Source organism: Triticum urartu, chromosome 1 (assembly GCF_003073215.2).
Source record: "Triticum urartu cultivar G1812 chromosome 1, Tu2.1, whole genome shotgun sequence".
Taxonomy (NCBI): Eukaryota; Viridiplantae; Streptophyta; class Magnoliopsida; order Poales; family Poaceae; genus Triticum; species Triticum urartu.
Genome location: NC_053022.1, coordinates 2708564 through 2723513, shown reverse-complemented (window position 1 = coordinate 2723513; position 14950 = coordinate 2708564).

The following is a 14950-nucleotide window of genomic DNA, read 5'->3' as shown; positions in this document are numbered from 1 at the left end:
CGAGTCTGATCGGAACGTCTTGGGAGGAGGTCTATTCCTTCGTTGACCGTGAGAGCTTGTCATGGGCTAAGTTGGGACTACCCTGCAGGGATTGAACTTTCGAAAGCCGTGCCCGCGGTTATGGGCAGATGGGAATTTGTTAATGTCCGGCTGTAGATAACTTGAACCTTAATTAATTAAAATGAATCAACTGAGTGTGTTACCGTGATGGCCTCTTCTCAGCGGAGTCTGGGAAGTGGACACGGTGTTGGAGTAATGTTTGCGCAGGTTTCTCTCTAGTTTCTCGCTCGTGCTTTGCCTCCTCTTCTCGCTCTCTTTTGCGAATAAGTTAGCCACCATATATGCTAGTCGCTTGCTGCAGCTCCATATAATTACCTTGTCATACCTATAAGCTTAAATAGTCTTGATCGCGAGGGTGCGAGATTGCTGAGTCCCTGTGGCTCACAGATTACTATTACACCAGATGCAGGGCCTGATGATTCCGCTCCAGGAGACGCGTACGAGCTCAAGTGGGAGTTCGATGAAGACTCTCAACGATACTATGTTTCTTTTCCCGACGATCAGTAGTGGTGCCCAGTTGGGGGTGATTGGGACCGTGTCACATGTTGGGTTCTCTTTTACTTTGGCGCCGTAGTCGGGCCATGAGTGTTTTGGATGATGTAATGTTATTTATGTACTTGATTGACGTGGCGAGTGTAAGCCAACTATGTTCTCCCCTTTTATTATTACATTACATGGGATGTTTGTGAAGATAGCCTAACTTGCGACATATGCCTTCAATGCGATTATGTCTCTAAGTCGTGCCTCGACACGTGGGAGCTATAGTCGCATCGAGGGTGTTACAAGTTGGTAATCAAAGCCTTCCCCGACCTTAGGAGCCCCATTGCTTGATCGTTTTTAGCGGCCGAGTTGTGTCTAGAAAAATGTTTTGAGTCTTTAGGAATTATATATTGGAGAGTTTAGGAATTCTTTTTACTTCCCAGTCTCCTCATCGCTCTGGTAAGGCATCCTGACGTAGAGTTTTGACTCTTCTCTTCTCAAATTTCACTAATTTTTTTTTTTAGGATCACGCGAGTATCTTGGAATCGTTCTGATGGCTTATGATGAGAACATTGTCTTGGTGCCTCCTGTCAGGGGTTTAGTGGAAGTGTCCCGGGGAGTTGAGCTCTGAGGTGTTGTCATCATAATTTTATCGTTGCAATTCTGGAATACTTGAGATATGTTCGCCGACATCAAAAATCTCTTTTATACAGTTCGTTGGTGAGATAACCTCGACGCCACCCAGTACTGGGGCGGGAGTTCGGGAGTATCGCCATAACTAGTATAACGGATCTTTTCGAAGGTTGACGTAGATGGTTTCCGAAGGTTTCTTGGTTATGTGTTGAAGGATGGATACAGCTGGATGTAGGAATTGCTAGTTTGGGTGAGATATTATGCTTCCCCTGTATCCCCAACACCTGATTGCATAACCGGAAAGGTTCGGGAGTTTCATAGGTGGGAATTCTAGTAGCTCTAGTTCTTCTTCCACGGATATTGGTTTGAGATTGGGATTTCTTACCGATTATTCGTTCTTGATCCGTACCTTGTTGGTTTATTTCTCTACCTTAATTCTACGTGGCTTCTCAATTTATGGATAGGTGACCATTTCAAGAGGAATGCATTCATTCATTTTGTTCGGATGTGAAGACTATATGTTGCAATTTTTCATTCCGTTGGATTCAGCTTCAATATTTGTCTGTCAATGTGCTAATGGTGGTCAACCTCTTCAGGATGGCTCCTCCAACGCGCACGACTCCGAATCCTGATCCGCCACCACCTCCACCTCCTCCAGAGGCATGGCAAGCTGTGATGGCCGCAACCAATGCAAACACACAGCTGATCATGCAAATTCTTCAAGAGCGCAATCAAGGCAGTCATGGGAATCAAGGCAACAATCAGAGTCACTTTGCTACACTCAACCAGTTCCTTGCTAACGGGCCAAAGACTTTCAGCAATTGTGTTGAGGCAACCGATGCTGATGATTGGCTTGTGGATTTGTGTAAGCATTTCGAGTGCAGTAACGTCAGGCCTGAGGACTTTGTCAAGTTCGCTTCCTTCCAACTCAAAGATCAAGCTGCAGGATGGTTCCAGCAGTACAAGGATTCCAGAGGTGGACGTGTTATCACTTGGGATGATTTCCATCGAGATTTCCGAGCTCATCATATTCCCCAGAGCATGGTTGAAAGCAAGCGTGAGGAATTCCGCAATCTGAACCAAGGCTCTTTGTCTGTCTATGACTACAACAAGTTGTTCCAGAAGCTCGCCCGCTTTGCCAAGCAGGACGTCCCTGATGAGAAGAGCATGATATATCAGTTCAGGGGTGGTCTCAGAGAAGAAATTCAGCTAGCTCTTGTTCTCTTTGAGCCTTTGAGATACGATGAGTTCTACAACATGGCACTAAAGCAAGAGGCTGCTCAGTTGAGGTGTGATGCTTCCAAGAAGCGAGTCAGAGATGTTACTCCTTCTTCCTCTACTCAAGTGGCCAAGCAGCAGAAGTTTTGGCTTCCTCCTCCTCTGTTCCGTCAGCCGTATCAGCAGAAGAGCAAAGGTGGCAGTGGTTCTTCCCACCCACCCAACCCTGGCTTTCAGAACAAGACTTCGTCTCAACCTCCAAGATCGAGTGCTCCGTATCACCGTCTGCTTTTAGAGGTCACGTGCAACAAGTGCCAACAGAAGGGTCACTATGCCAACAAGTGTCTCAACCAGAGGCGTCTTCCTCCTCCTCCTGTCAGATCGGCAAGTACAACTGAGGTCAAGCATAACCCCAAGCACGCCAAGGTCAATTTGATGAATGCAGCTCAGGCAGAGGACTCGTCAGATGTGATCATGGGTAACCTTCCTGTTAATGATATTCCTGCAAAAGTTCTTTTTGACACGGGTGCATCGCATTGCTTCATTTAATAACCTTTTGCATCAAAGTATGAGTGTGATTATCAGTATCTACAAAGTTCCTTGCAAATTGTGTCACCGGGCAAGCAGATGACAGCTAACACCTGCGTCCCTGAGGTTACTATCACATTGGGTGACTACAAGTTCCTTTCTTCCCCAATTGTTCTCGGTAACTCGGATATTGATCTTATTCTCGGAATGGATTGGCTTTCTAAGCACAAGGCTCAGCTTGATTGTGCTGCCAGGCAGATTCAATTGACTCATTCGTCTGAGGATGTAATTGTCTTTGCCGCTCGGGATAATACCATCCGTCTGTTTGCTCTCAATGAGAAGGGTGAATTGGATGCTATCTCGCAAATTCCAGTCGTTTGCGAATATCAAGACGTCTTTCTAGAAGAGCTCCCAGGAATGCCTCCGCATCGGCCAGTTGAATTCGTTATTGAGCTTGAGCCTGGCACGGAACCTGTGTGCAAGCGTCCTTACAAGCTCAGACCTGAAGAGTTGAAAGAGCTGAAGAAGCAACGCGATGAGCAAGAAAGAATGGGTCTCATCCGGCCTAGTTCTTCTCCGTGGGGTTGTGGTGTTCTTTTTGTGAAGAAGAAGGATGGAACGGACCGACTTTGTGTTGATTACCGTCCAGTGAACAAGAAGACCATCAAGAACAAATACCGACTTCCCAACATCAATGAGCTGTTCGAACAACTCAAAGGCGCCCAAGTATTCTCCAAGCTTGATCTCTGTATGGGTTATCACCAGATTTGCATTCGTGAAGAAGATATTCCCAAGACAGCATTCAGAACAAGCTTTGGTTCATATGAATACACTGTCATGTCTTTTGGCCTCGCCAACGCTCCTCCGACGTTCTCTCGCATGATGAACTTCATCTTCAACGCCTACACCAATGACTTCGTTTTGGTCCATCTTGACGACATTCTGATTTTCTCCAAGAACAAGGAAGATCATGCCAAGCACTTGCGTTTGGTTCTTGATAAGCTTAGAGAACATCAGTTCTACGCCAAGTTCTCCAAGTGTGAATTCTGGCCTGATGAGGTTCTTTATCTTGGTCATATCATCTCTGCCAAGGGCATTGCCGTGAATCCTGAGAAGGTGTCCGCAATTATGAATTGGGAACCTCCTCAGAACGTGAAGCAACTCTGCAGTTTTCTCGGTCTCGCAAGCTATTGCCGAAGATTCGTTGAAAAATTTTCTAAGATCGCGAAGCCTCTCTCAAATCTTCTTCAGAAGCACGTCAAGTACGTTTGGTCTCCGGAGTGTGATATTGCTTTCAACACTTTGAAAGAGAAATTGATCACTGCTCCAGTTCTGACTCCACCTGATGAATCCAAGCCATACGAGGTCTTTTGTGATGCCTCTCTCCAAGGTCTTGGCGCAGTATTGATGCAAGAGAAGAAAGTTGTTTCTTATAATTCTCGCCAGTTGAAGCCTAATGAGAAGAACTACCCCACTCATGATCTCGAGTTGGCGGCAGTTGTGCATGCTCTTTTGAATTGGAGACATCTTCTATTGGGAAGAAAAGTGGACATTTTCACTGATCACAAGAGTCTCAAGTACATCGTCACTCAGCCTAATCTCAACCTCAGGCAAACTCGATGGGTCGAAATGATTCAAGAGTATAATCCGAGTATCGAGTATACTCTAGGCAAGGCCAATGTGATTGCTGACGCTTTGAGCAGGAAAGCTTACTGCAACAGTCTGATCCTCAAGCCTTATCAACCCGTGCTTTGTGAAGCTTTCCGCAAACTTAATCTGCAAGTTGTTCCTCAAGGTTTCCTCGCCAACCTTCAAGTCTCTCCTACCTTAGAAGACCAGATTCGCCAAGCCCAGCTTCTTGATGCTATGGTGAAAAAGGTGAAGATTGGGATTGCCAAGAGTCAGTCCAAGTACAAGTGCTACCGCCTTGATGACAAGGACACTCTCTTCCTCGAGGATCGTATTGTTGTGCCCAAAGGTGACCTCCATAAAGTGATCATGAACGAGGCTCACAATTCTCTCCTCTCCATCCACCCTGGGAGCACGAAGATGTATCAAGACCTTAAGCAAGCTTATTGGTGGACTCGAATGAAGAGCGAGATCGCTCAATTCGTGAATGAATGTGATGTCTGCAGAAGAGTGAAGGCAGAACACCAAAGGCCAGCAGGTCTCCTCCAACTTCTTGCCATTCCAGAATAGAAGTTTGACCACATTGAAATGGACTTCGTGACTGGGTTTCCAAAGTCCAAGAGTGGCAATGATGCTATATTCGTTGTCATCGACAAACTCACCAAAGTGGCTCATTTTCTGCCTATCAAAGAGTCGATCACTGCAGCTCAATTGGCGGAACTCTATACCTCTCGTATTGTCTCTCTACACGGTATTCCTCAAGTGATCTCTTCAGACCGTGGCAGCATCTTTACCTCAAAGTTTTGGGATTCTTTCCAGAAGGCCATGTGCACCAACATCCGCTTCAGCACAGCTTTCCATCCTCAAACAAGCGGTCAAGTCGAGCGTGTCAACCAGATTCTTGAAGATATGCTCAGGGCTTGTGTGATCTCCTTCGGCATGAAGTGGGAGGATTGTCTTCCTTATGCTGAATTCTCCTACAACAACAGTTTTCAAGCAAGTTCGGGCAAGGCCCCTTTTGAAATTCTGTATGGCAGGAAGTGCCGTACCCCTCTCAACTGGTCTGAAACCGTTGAACGTCAACTTTTGGGTAATGACTTAATCACAGAGGCAGAAGAAATGTGCAAAGTCATTCGAGATAACCTCAAAGCAGCCGAATCCCGCCAGAAGAGCTACTATGATAGCAAGCACCGTGATTTGGCTTTCGAGATCGGAGATCATGTTTACCTCCGTGTCTCTCCTATGAAAGGTACTCGTCGCTTCGGTATCAAAGGGAAGCTTGCCCCTAGATACGTGGGACCTTTCAAGATTGTCAGCAAGAGAGGCGACCTCGCCTATCAACTCGAGCTTCCTTCAAACTTTGCAAATGTTCATGACGTGTTCCATGTCTCTCAGCTTCGAAAGTGCTTCAAGACACCTGACCGCACTGTCAACTTCGAGGACATTGAGCTCCAAGAAGATCTCTCTTATCGTGAGCACCCAGTTGCTATTCTTGAAGAGACTGAACGCAAGACTCGCAACAAGTCAATCAAATTTCTCAAAGTCAAGTGGTCACACCATTCCGACCGTGAAGCTACCTGGGAACGTGAGGATCACCTCCGTTCTGAGTACCCGGCGTTCTTTCAGTCCTAGATCTCGGGACGAGATCCTTTCGTAGTGGTGGAGTGTTGTAACACCCCGGATGTAACTTTCCCAATTTGTACTACAACTCTTGCCGTTTCCGGCGTTAAGTTATATTTATGGCCTCGGGTTCGGGTCTTTGTCTCCGTGTGTTGTTGTCATTGTCATGCATCTCATATCATGTCTTCATGTGCATTGCATTTGCATACGTGTTCGTCTCATGCATTCGAGCATTTTCCCCGTTGTCCGTTTTGCATTCCGGCGCTTCGTTCTCCTCCGGTGGTCAATTCTAGCTTTCTTTTGTGTGTGGAGATTGAACATTTCCGGATTGGACCGAGACTTGCCAAGCGGCCTTGGTTTACTACTGGTAGACCGCCTGTCAAGTTTCGTACCATTTGGACTTCGTTTGGTACTCCAACGGTTAACCGAGGGACCGAAAAGGCCTCGTGTGTGTTGCAGCCCAACACCCCTCCAATTTGACCCAAGGCCCACCTAACTCTGCTCCATGTCCTAGAGCGTTTGATCATGATCGCGTGGCCGAAAACCGCACCTCATTTGGACTCGCCTAGCTCCACTTATGCCTATAAATAGACCCCCCCGAATTTCGGATCTCTCCCTCTCCCCGAAACCCTAATTTCATCTCCGCGCGCCGGACACGTCCGCCCGGCGCCGGACAAGTCCGCCGCCGCCCCCCTTGCCCTATCCGCCGCCGCCACGTGGCAACCGGCCACCTCCCACCGCCAAGGGCCCGAAGGCCCAAGGCCGGCCCCCGACGCCGCCACCGCGGGCCGCGCCCCACGCCGCCGTCCTCCGCCGCTTCCCGCCGTCCTTCGCCGCCGCCACCTCGCCCGGCTGCCGCCGCCGCCTCGCGGCCGCTGCCGCCGCCACCGCGGGCCGCCGCCGCCGCCCCGCGCGGGTCGCCGCCCCGCCGCCCGCTCCTCTCCGGCGACCGGAGCCCGGATCCGGCCGCCCCCTCCAACTCCGGCCGTCTACAGCTCCGGCGAGCTCGGATCCAGCCGTGCCTCGTTTTCCGTGCAGATCTGAGATATTTTGGATCGGTTGACTTTCTCCTCCCGAAACCCTAATTATGCAAACTTTGACCGTGTATCTCCGCATCCGTAGCTCCGATTTGGGCATATAGTATATCAAAATGTTCCTCGACGAGTACATCATTTCATTCCATTGCATCATTTTCATTTGAGTTCATCTTGATGCCCGAAATGCTGTTAGAAGGAGGCTTCGTGAGTTAATTGTCAGATCTGCTAGTTCATCTTAGACTTTTGTCATTTTTTGCCATGATTATTGTGTGCATGATATGCCTGTGAGTCCTTCATATGTTTTGTTAAGCATCTTGTTATCTTTCCAGAGGTGCAACCCATGCATTTTTAGTGTGTGTGGTGACTTGTGCAAGCTTGCAAAGTGAGGCACCCGGTAAATCTGTTTTCAGGGACTTAGTAGTTTTCACTAAGTCTGGGATTATTTAGTTCATGATGCCATATGTTCTTGCTGTTTCCTAGTGATCCGTGCCTCTTTTGAGGATGATCAGTAAAGGAGTTTTGTTAATCTTGTTATGCTCTATCCATCCATGTCTTTACTTGCAATTATGGAGCACCCTAGCTTGAGTCAATCGAGCTCTACTTTTGCTTTTTGAATCTGGGCAGATCGTCAACTTGTTTGCATTTTGCCGATGTTGTAGTTGATCCGTGCATGCTATGCCATTGTTCTTGCCATGTCTAGCTTGCATTTTGTGCCTTCTTAAGGATGTATGCTTTCTTGCCATGACTTGCACCGTGGAGTGCATCGAGCTCGTAAACATGCCTTCGTGAGTTATATTTCAGCATGTCCCAGTTTTCACTAAGTCTGAAAACTGATTATGTTTTTGCTATGTTCGTGTGCTTGTTAGTATATTTTGTGATCCCTTTTGGCTCAAGGTCACTAAGGGACTTTTGTTAAGCTTGTTGAGTAGCTCCATGCCATGTCTTTCTTTGTCATGTTCAGGTCCTGTAGCATGTTGTTTTGTTGCTCCGAAGAGGGCTATATGATCTGAAATTCCAGACAAGTGTTAATTTCACTAAGTCTGAGATCTGTTTTACCATTTGCGTTTTTGCCATGCTTGTTTGAACCTCCTAATGGATGAATTGGCCGTAGCTCAGTGCTAGACTTTTGTTAAGCATCTTGTGTGCATCCCTGCCATGTATTTTGTTGTCATGTTTGGGTGCTGTAGCATGTTCATTTCATTGCATTTAGATGCCTACTTGCTGTAAATCGCAGACCGGTGTCATTTTTGAATCGCTTGCCATTTCCAAACCGTAACTCCGATTCCGGCGTTTATATCGTTTTCAAGCGATTTCATCTCATCTTTCCAGTGGCACCCTTGGAATTCCAAGTTGAGGCCAGGTTCATGCATTTCCTGTCATATCTTGCATTTTGCATCCCGCATCGCATCCCGCATAGCATATCATCTTTGCATCGTGTTGTTTGAGTTTGCACGTGGTTGATTGTATCCTTGTTGCTTGTTTGTCTTGTTTGGGTAGAGCCGGGAGACGAGTTCGCTAACGAGGAGCCCGTTGAGTTTGCTTTCGAGGATCCAGTCAACTCTGACAACTGTGCAGGCAAGATGATCATACCCTCGAAATCACTACTATCTTTGCTATGCTAGTTTGCTCGCTCTTTTGCTATGCCATTGCTACGATGCCTACCACTTGCTTGCAAGCCTCCCAAATTGCCATGTCAAACCTCTAACCCACCATGTCCTAGCAAACCGTTGATTGGCTATGTTACCGCTTTGCTCAGCCCCTCTTATAGCGTTGCTAGTTGCAGGTGAAGATTGGAGGCCGTTCCTTGTTGGAACATTTATTTACTTGTTGGGATATCATTATATTATCTTGTTATCTTAATGCATCTATATACTTGGTAAAGGGTGGAAGGCTCGGCCTCTCGCCTAGTGTTTTGTTCCACTCTTGCCGCCCTAGTTTCCGTCATATCGGTGTTATGTTCCCGGATTTTGCGTTCCTTACGCGGTTGGGTTATAATGGGAACCCCTTGATAGTTCGCCTTGATTAAAGCTTTTCCAGCAATGCCCAACCTTGGTCTTACCATTTTCCACCTAGCCTCTTTTTCCCTCGGGTTTCCGGAGCCCGCGGGTCATCTTATTTTAAACCCCCCCCCCCGGGCCAGTGCTCCTCTGAGTGTTGGTCCAAACTAGAGTCCTGTGCAGCGCCCCCTCGGGGAAACTCGAGGTTTGGTTTTAGTTGTATGGAGCGCTCATCTGAGTGTGCCCTGAGAACGAGATATGTGCAGCTCCTATCGGGATTTGTCGGCACATTCGGGCGGTGTTGCTGGTCTTGTTTTAACCTGTCGAAGTGTCTTGAAGAACCGAGATACCGAGTCTGATCGGAACGTCTCGGGAGGAGGTCTATTCCTTCGTTGACCGTGAGAGCTTGTCATGGGCTAAGTTGGGACTCCCCTGCAGGGATTTGAACTTTCGAAAGCCGTGCCCGCGGTTATGGGCAGATGGGAATTTGTTAATGTCCGGTTGTAGATAACTTGAACCTTAATTAATTATGAATCAACTGAGTGTGTTACCGTGATGGCCTCTTCTCGGGCGGAGTCTGGGAAGTGGACACGGTGTTGGAGTAATGTTTGCGCAGGTTTCTCTCTAGTTTCTCGCTCGTGCTTTGCCTCCTCTTCTCGCTCTCTTTTGCGAATAAGTTAGCCACCATATATGCTAGTCGCTTGCTGCAGCTCCATATAATTACCTTGTCATACCTATAAGCTTAAATAGTCTTGATCGCGAGGGTGCGAGATTGCTGAGTCCCTGTGGCTCACAGATTACTATTACACCAGATGCAGGGCCTGATGATTCCGCTCCAGGAGACGCGTACGAGCTCAAGTGGGAGTTCGACGAAGACTCTCAACGATACTATGTTTCTTTTCGCGACGATCAGTAGTGGTGCACAGTTGGGGGTGATTGGGACCGTGTCGCATGTTGGGTTCTCTTTTACTTTGGCGCCGTAGTCGGGCCATGAGTGTTTTGGATGATGTAATGTTATTTATGTACTTGATTGACGTGGCGAGTGTAAGCCAACTATGTTCTCCCCTTTTATTATTACATTACATGGGATGTTTGTGAAGATTGCCTAACTTGTGACATATGCCTTCAATGCGATTATGTCTTGTCGTGCCTCGACACGTGGGAGCTATAGTCGCATCGAGGGTTTTACATCATGTAACCCAAACAGAGCCTAATAACCCAAACAGAGCCTAATATAGAATTCACAAGTGGGTGAAAATGTAGCCAACATTTTCTACTACAAAATATAAGCACCAGACTAAGAGGTAATACAAGGGAAGAACAATTGCACACATAGACAAAAGATGGCATCAACCTGTCCTAATTAACACAGTAAAGTCAGTTTTCTCATTTAAGAAAATAGAGACATGAGACTGATTAGTTAGCATTTTTTTCGAAACGGGTGTTAGCATATATTCAAATGCGCACTATAACAACTTGACAATTTGAGCATCACCACATACAGACACTCTCTTCGACCTGAAAGAGTATCGAATCAAGCATTGATTTTGCCATGAAACCACATAACAGTGAGGGCTTCTTGGTCATATCTTTATATGCATCAACAAAGAAGCTAGTGGATCATTCACACATAGGGTAGCTCATCACGAGGATACAAACATTTAGACCTTTAAGAAGAACTGGCACAATCAACATCATTCAGATGAAAGGAGGAGCATTCACGACATAACCCTAGTGTCAGGAAAGAACCCCTCTCTAAACCCTAGAACACTAGGCACCGCCGCCGCCGCCACTGCTCCAGGGACAACAGCCAAGAATTGAAACCCAAGTTTCAATTATAGTTGCTAAACTACTAATCAAGAATTGAAACCCAAGTTTCGGTGAGCAACAAAAAGCCTCTACTTGTCTCACCTAACCCCTCTCTCTCTACTCTCTCCCCAATCACGCGAGGAAACAAGCCTGGAACACGTCGCATCGAAGCGTAGAGTCACCGTGCAATCCCTAAATCCCTTACCCCCACGCGAAATCCCAAAACATGGCGAGCCCCTGCGGCGAATCAATTGGAGCCTAGCTAGTGGTGGCGCGCGCAGGGAGGAGGAGATCGAGGGGGACTTACGGGGCTGGAGCGTCGGAGGAGGCGAGAGGCGACCACGCGTGGTGGCAGCGCACGGCGCCGTCGACGGGGTAAGGTGGCCGGGGACAAACCCTAACCGCGGCGGCGTCGTCGGAGGGGATCGATTGTGAGAGTGAGGGGGTGCGGGGGGAGCTCGGGCAGGTTTTCTTTTCCCCTAGTAGTAGCGCTGGGTAGAGGCCGGCGCTAGTGCTAAGCCCACCAGCTGTAGCGCCCGTTCGAAACAAACGCTACAGGTAAGTGGGCTACCGTTTTTGCCCTGCGGCCCATGTAACATCAGCGCGGCCCAAGCTAACAAACACTGTTGTTATTTAATAGTAGTAGCGTGTTTTATACCCAACGCTACTGGTAAATACCAGCAGCGTGGGGTCAAAAACAGGCGCTACTGGTAAACTTCTACCTATAAGCATTTCCTAGTAGTGTGTAGCTCCCCGTTTATTTTTGATATGTTACTAGAGAAAAATAAGTTGAAATATGATAGTAGTAATGATGCAGACTGGGTCCGTGATCTGAGGATCATCCTCATTGCTGCACAGAAGAATTATGTCCTTGATGCACCGCTAGGTGACATACCCATTGCAAGAGCAGATGCAGACGTTATGAACGTTTGGCAAGCTCGGTATGGTGACTACTTGATAGTTTAGTGCGCCATGGTTTACGTCTTAGAACCGGGACGTCAAAAATGTTTTGAATACCATAGAGCATATAAGATGTTCCAAGAGCTGAAATTGGTATTTCAGACTCATGCCCGAGTCGACAGGTATGAGACCTCTGACAAGTACTTTGCCTACAAGACGGAGGAGAACAACTCAACCAATGATCATGTGCTCAGAATGTCTGAGTACTACAATCGCTTGAATCAAGTGGGGGTTAATCTTCCAGATACGATAGTGATTGACAAAGTTCTCTTGTCACTATCACCAAGTTACTGGAACTTCGTGATGAACTATAATATGCAAGGGATGACGAAAATGATTTCCGAGCTCCTCGTGATGCTGAAATCAGCGAAGGTAGAAATCAAGAAAGAGCATCAAGTGTTGATGGTTAACAAGACCACTAGTTTGAAGAAAAGGGGCAAAGGAAAAGAAAGGGAACTTTAAGAAAGAATGGCAAACAAGTTGCCTCTCTCGTGAAGAAAACCAAAGCTAGACCTAAGCCTGAAACTGAGTGCTTCTACTGCAAAGGGAATGGTCACTGGAAGCGGAACTACCCCAAATACTTGGCGGATAATAAGGATGGCAAAGTGAACAAAGGTATATTTGATATACATGTTATTCATGTGTACTTTACTAGTGTTCATAGTAACCCCAGGGTATTTGATACCGATTCAGTTGCTAAGATTAGTAACTCGAAACAGGAATTGCAAGTTAAGGACGAGGTGACGATGTGTGTTGGAAGAGATTCCAAAGGTTGATAAGATCACCATCGCACACTCCCTCTACCTTCGAGATTAGTGTTGGACCAAAATAAATATTATTTGGTGTTTGCGTTGAGCATGAATATGATTGGATCATGTTTATTGCGATACGGTTACTCATTTAAGTCAGAGAATAATTATTGTTCTATTTACATGAATAAAACCTTCTATGGTCATACACCCAATGTAAATGGTTTATTGAATCTCGATTATGGTGTGATATCTTCCCGTGAGTCCTTCATCTTGATCGTACACATTTGCGTGCATGATTAGTGTACGGTCAAATCAGGGGCGTCACAAGTTGGTATTAGAGCCGACTGCCTGTAGGAATCCCCCTTCCACACTCCTTGGCCGAAGCTGAGTCTAGTCGATGAAAACTATTTTACTAACATGGTTGTGCGGTCCATGGGCCCACGTCGCCATTGGGTGGTATTAGGATCTTTTATTCCTCGTCTATACTCTGGGACTCTGATCTCTCTTCTACTCGGGTTAAATGATTTTTCTAACTCTAACACTAGGTTCTCGTAACTACTTCCTCCTGGAGAGTCCTCACTCCAGATGATTGCTTGGTGCACCGAAGGATCCCGAAGATACTCTGCGATGTTCTCTCGAGACTTTGTGCCATCAATTTTGCAATTCCCTTTCGTCGATAAACCCCCTATCGATAACCACGTACACTTGTCCTTCATACAATCATTCCCCGTTGATCCTGTTATTACAAGATACCCCGAAATTCTCTCTATTGTTCTGAGAATCCTTTGAGATATTGCCTTGCAGTTCTTTGCCACATGATTACCCCTACGGATAATTCCTCGCTCATACCGAGTATCCGCTCATCCCCAGTTGTTCATGTGTTTCACAAAATTCTTCAAAATACTATCCGATCTTTCGAGAACAATCTGTAGCCTATGGCTCTTGAAATTCTTGTCTGCCTGCATTATGGTTAATTCCAACTGACTAGCAATATTCATTGATGTCCCTTTCCTTTATCATCTTGGGTCCCTTGATTCAATATGTTGCGAATGTTGCAATCCTTAATCAGACCCTAGAATTCATCCTTTCGGCTCAGACGTCATTTTAAACATGAGCTGGATCTCGACCAATTGCCGTCAATTGTACCCCTAAGTCTATCCAACTTATCCATCCTTAATCAGAGCGTTACTTCTGATCATTTGATTTGGAAATCATAATTCCTTTGCATTTGAGTTTGAATTAGTCGGTTGCTTCTATGATCCAATGCCCTTGCATTGTTTCTTCCTCTGGTTGTGTGCCGATGCTCACATCAGCTCCGTTATGGACCATCAGATCCTTTGATGAATTATCATCTGACAGTGTCCTTTGTATACGAAAACCTCAAGAATTTCTTTCCCTGATACATACTACCATTGGTAAATTGTATCCTCTGCTTTGTCAACCATACTCTACTTTCGAGCTTCTGTTATTTACTCCTAAAGTTTTTGGTATATGTTTCTATGATGCCCCGATGGGTTGAACCTATGCCTTCCTTAATCTATGTCAACCCGAAAGATTTCACGGGTCATACTTATCTGGTATTGCACTAGGTAAAACTTTCAACAACTAATGCCATTTTCAAAAAGTGAGAGGTGAATGGAAGGTTATACATTGAAGAAGTGGGAGTCGACCTTGAACTTGTGTTCATGCCCATGGACCCGATGTGGAACTTATCATGGAAGCTTGCAAAATATTTAATCATTTGGGTAATTCTTCATTAAATTGGATCCCCTGCAGCTATGGTTCTGACCATATTATTCTTCTTTGATCCCATTTCTCGGACAAGTTGAAGTACTTGTCTTCTGCAGGTCAATACATCTATCCAATCTCTATTCTGCTCTACCTTGGAGTATACCCTCAGGTATCTTGCAAATATCATAGAACTACATAACTTCTTATGAGTTCTTCATCAACTATTATTCTCGCCGATTCTAGTGCCCCCCGGGTTAGAGTTAATAGTCACTCGAGAACACAGATAAATGAATCGATTCAGCCCTCCGATTCAATAAATCTAAGTAATTTTTTTGGCTTATGAGTTTAATAATCCTTCGTCATTCCTAGCCTGATTGGCTATATCATTATCGCGCTAAATTTTAACTATGCCATCTGTTCCTTATTCCCAGAGCACAACTTTTGACGATGAGCCAAGCTTACGTCGATCTTCCTCGTCTTATCATTTCGCCTTAAA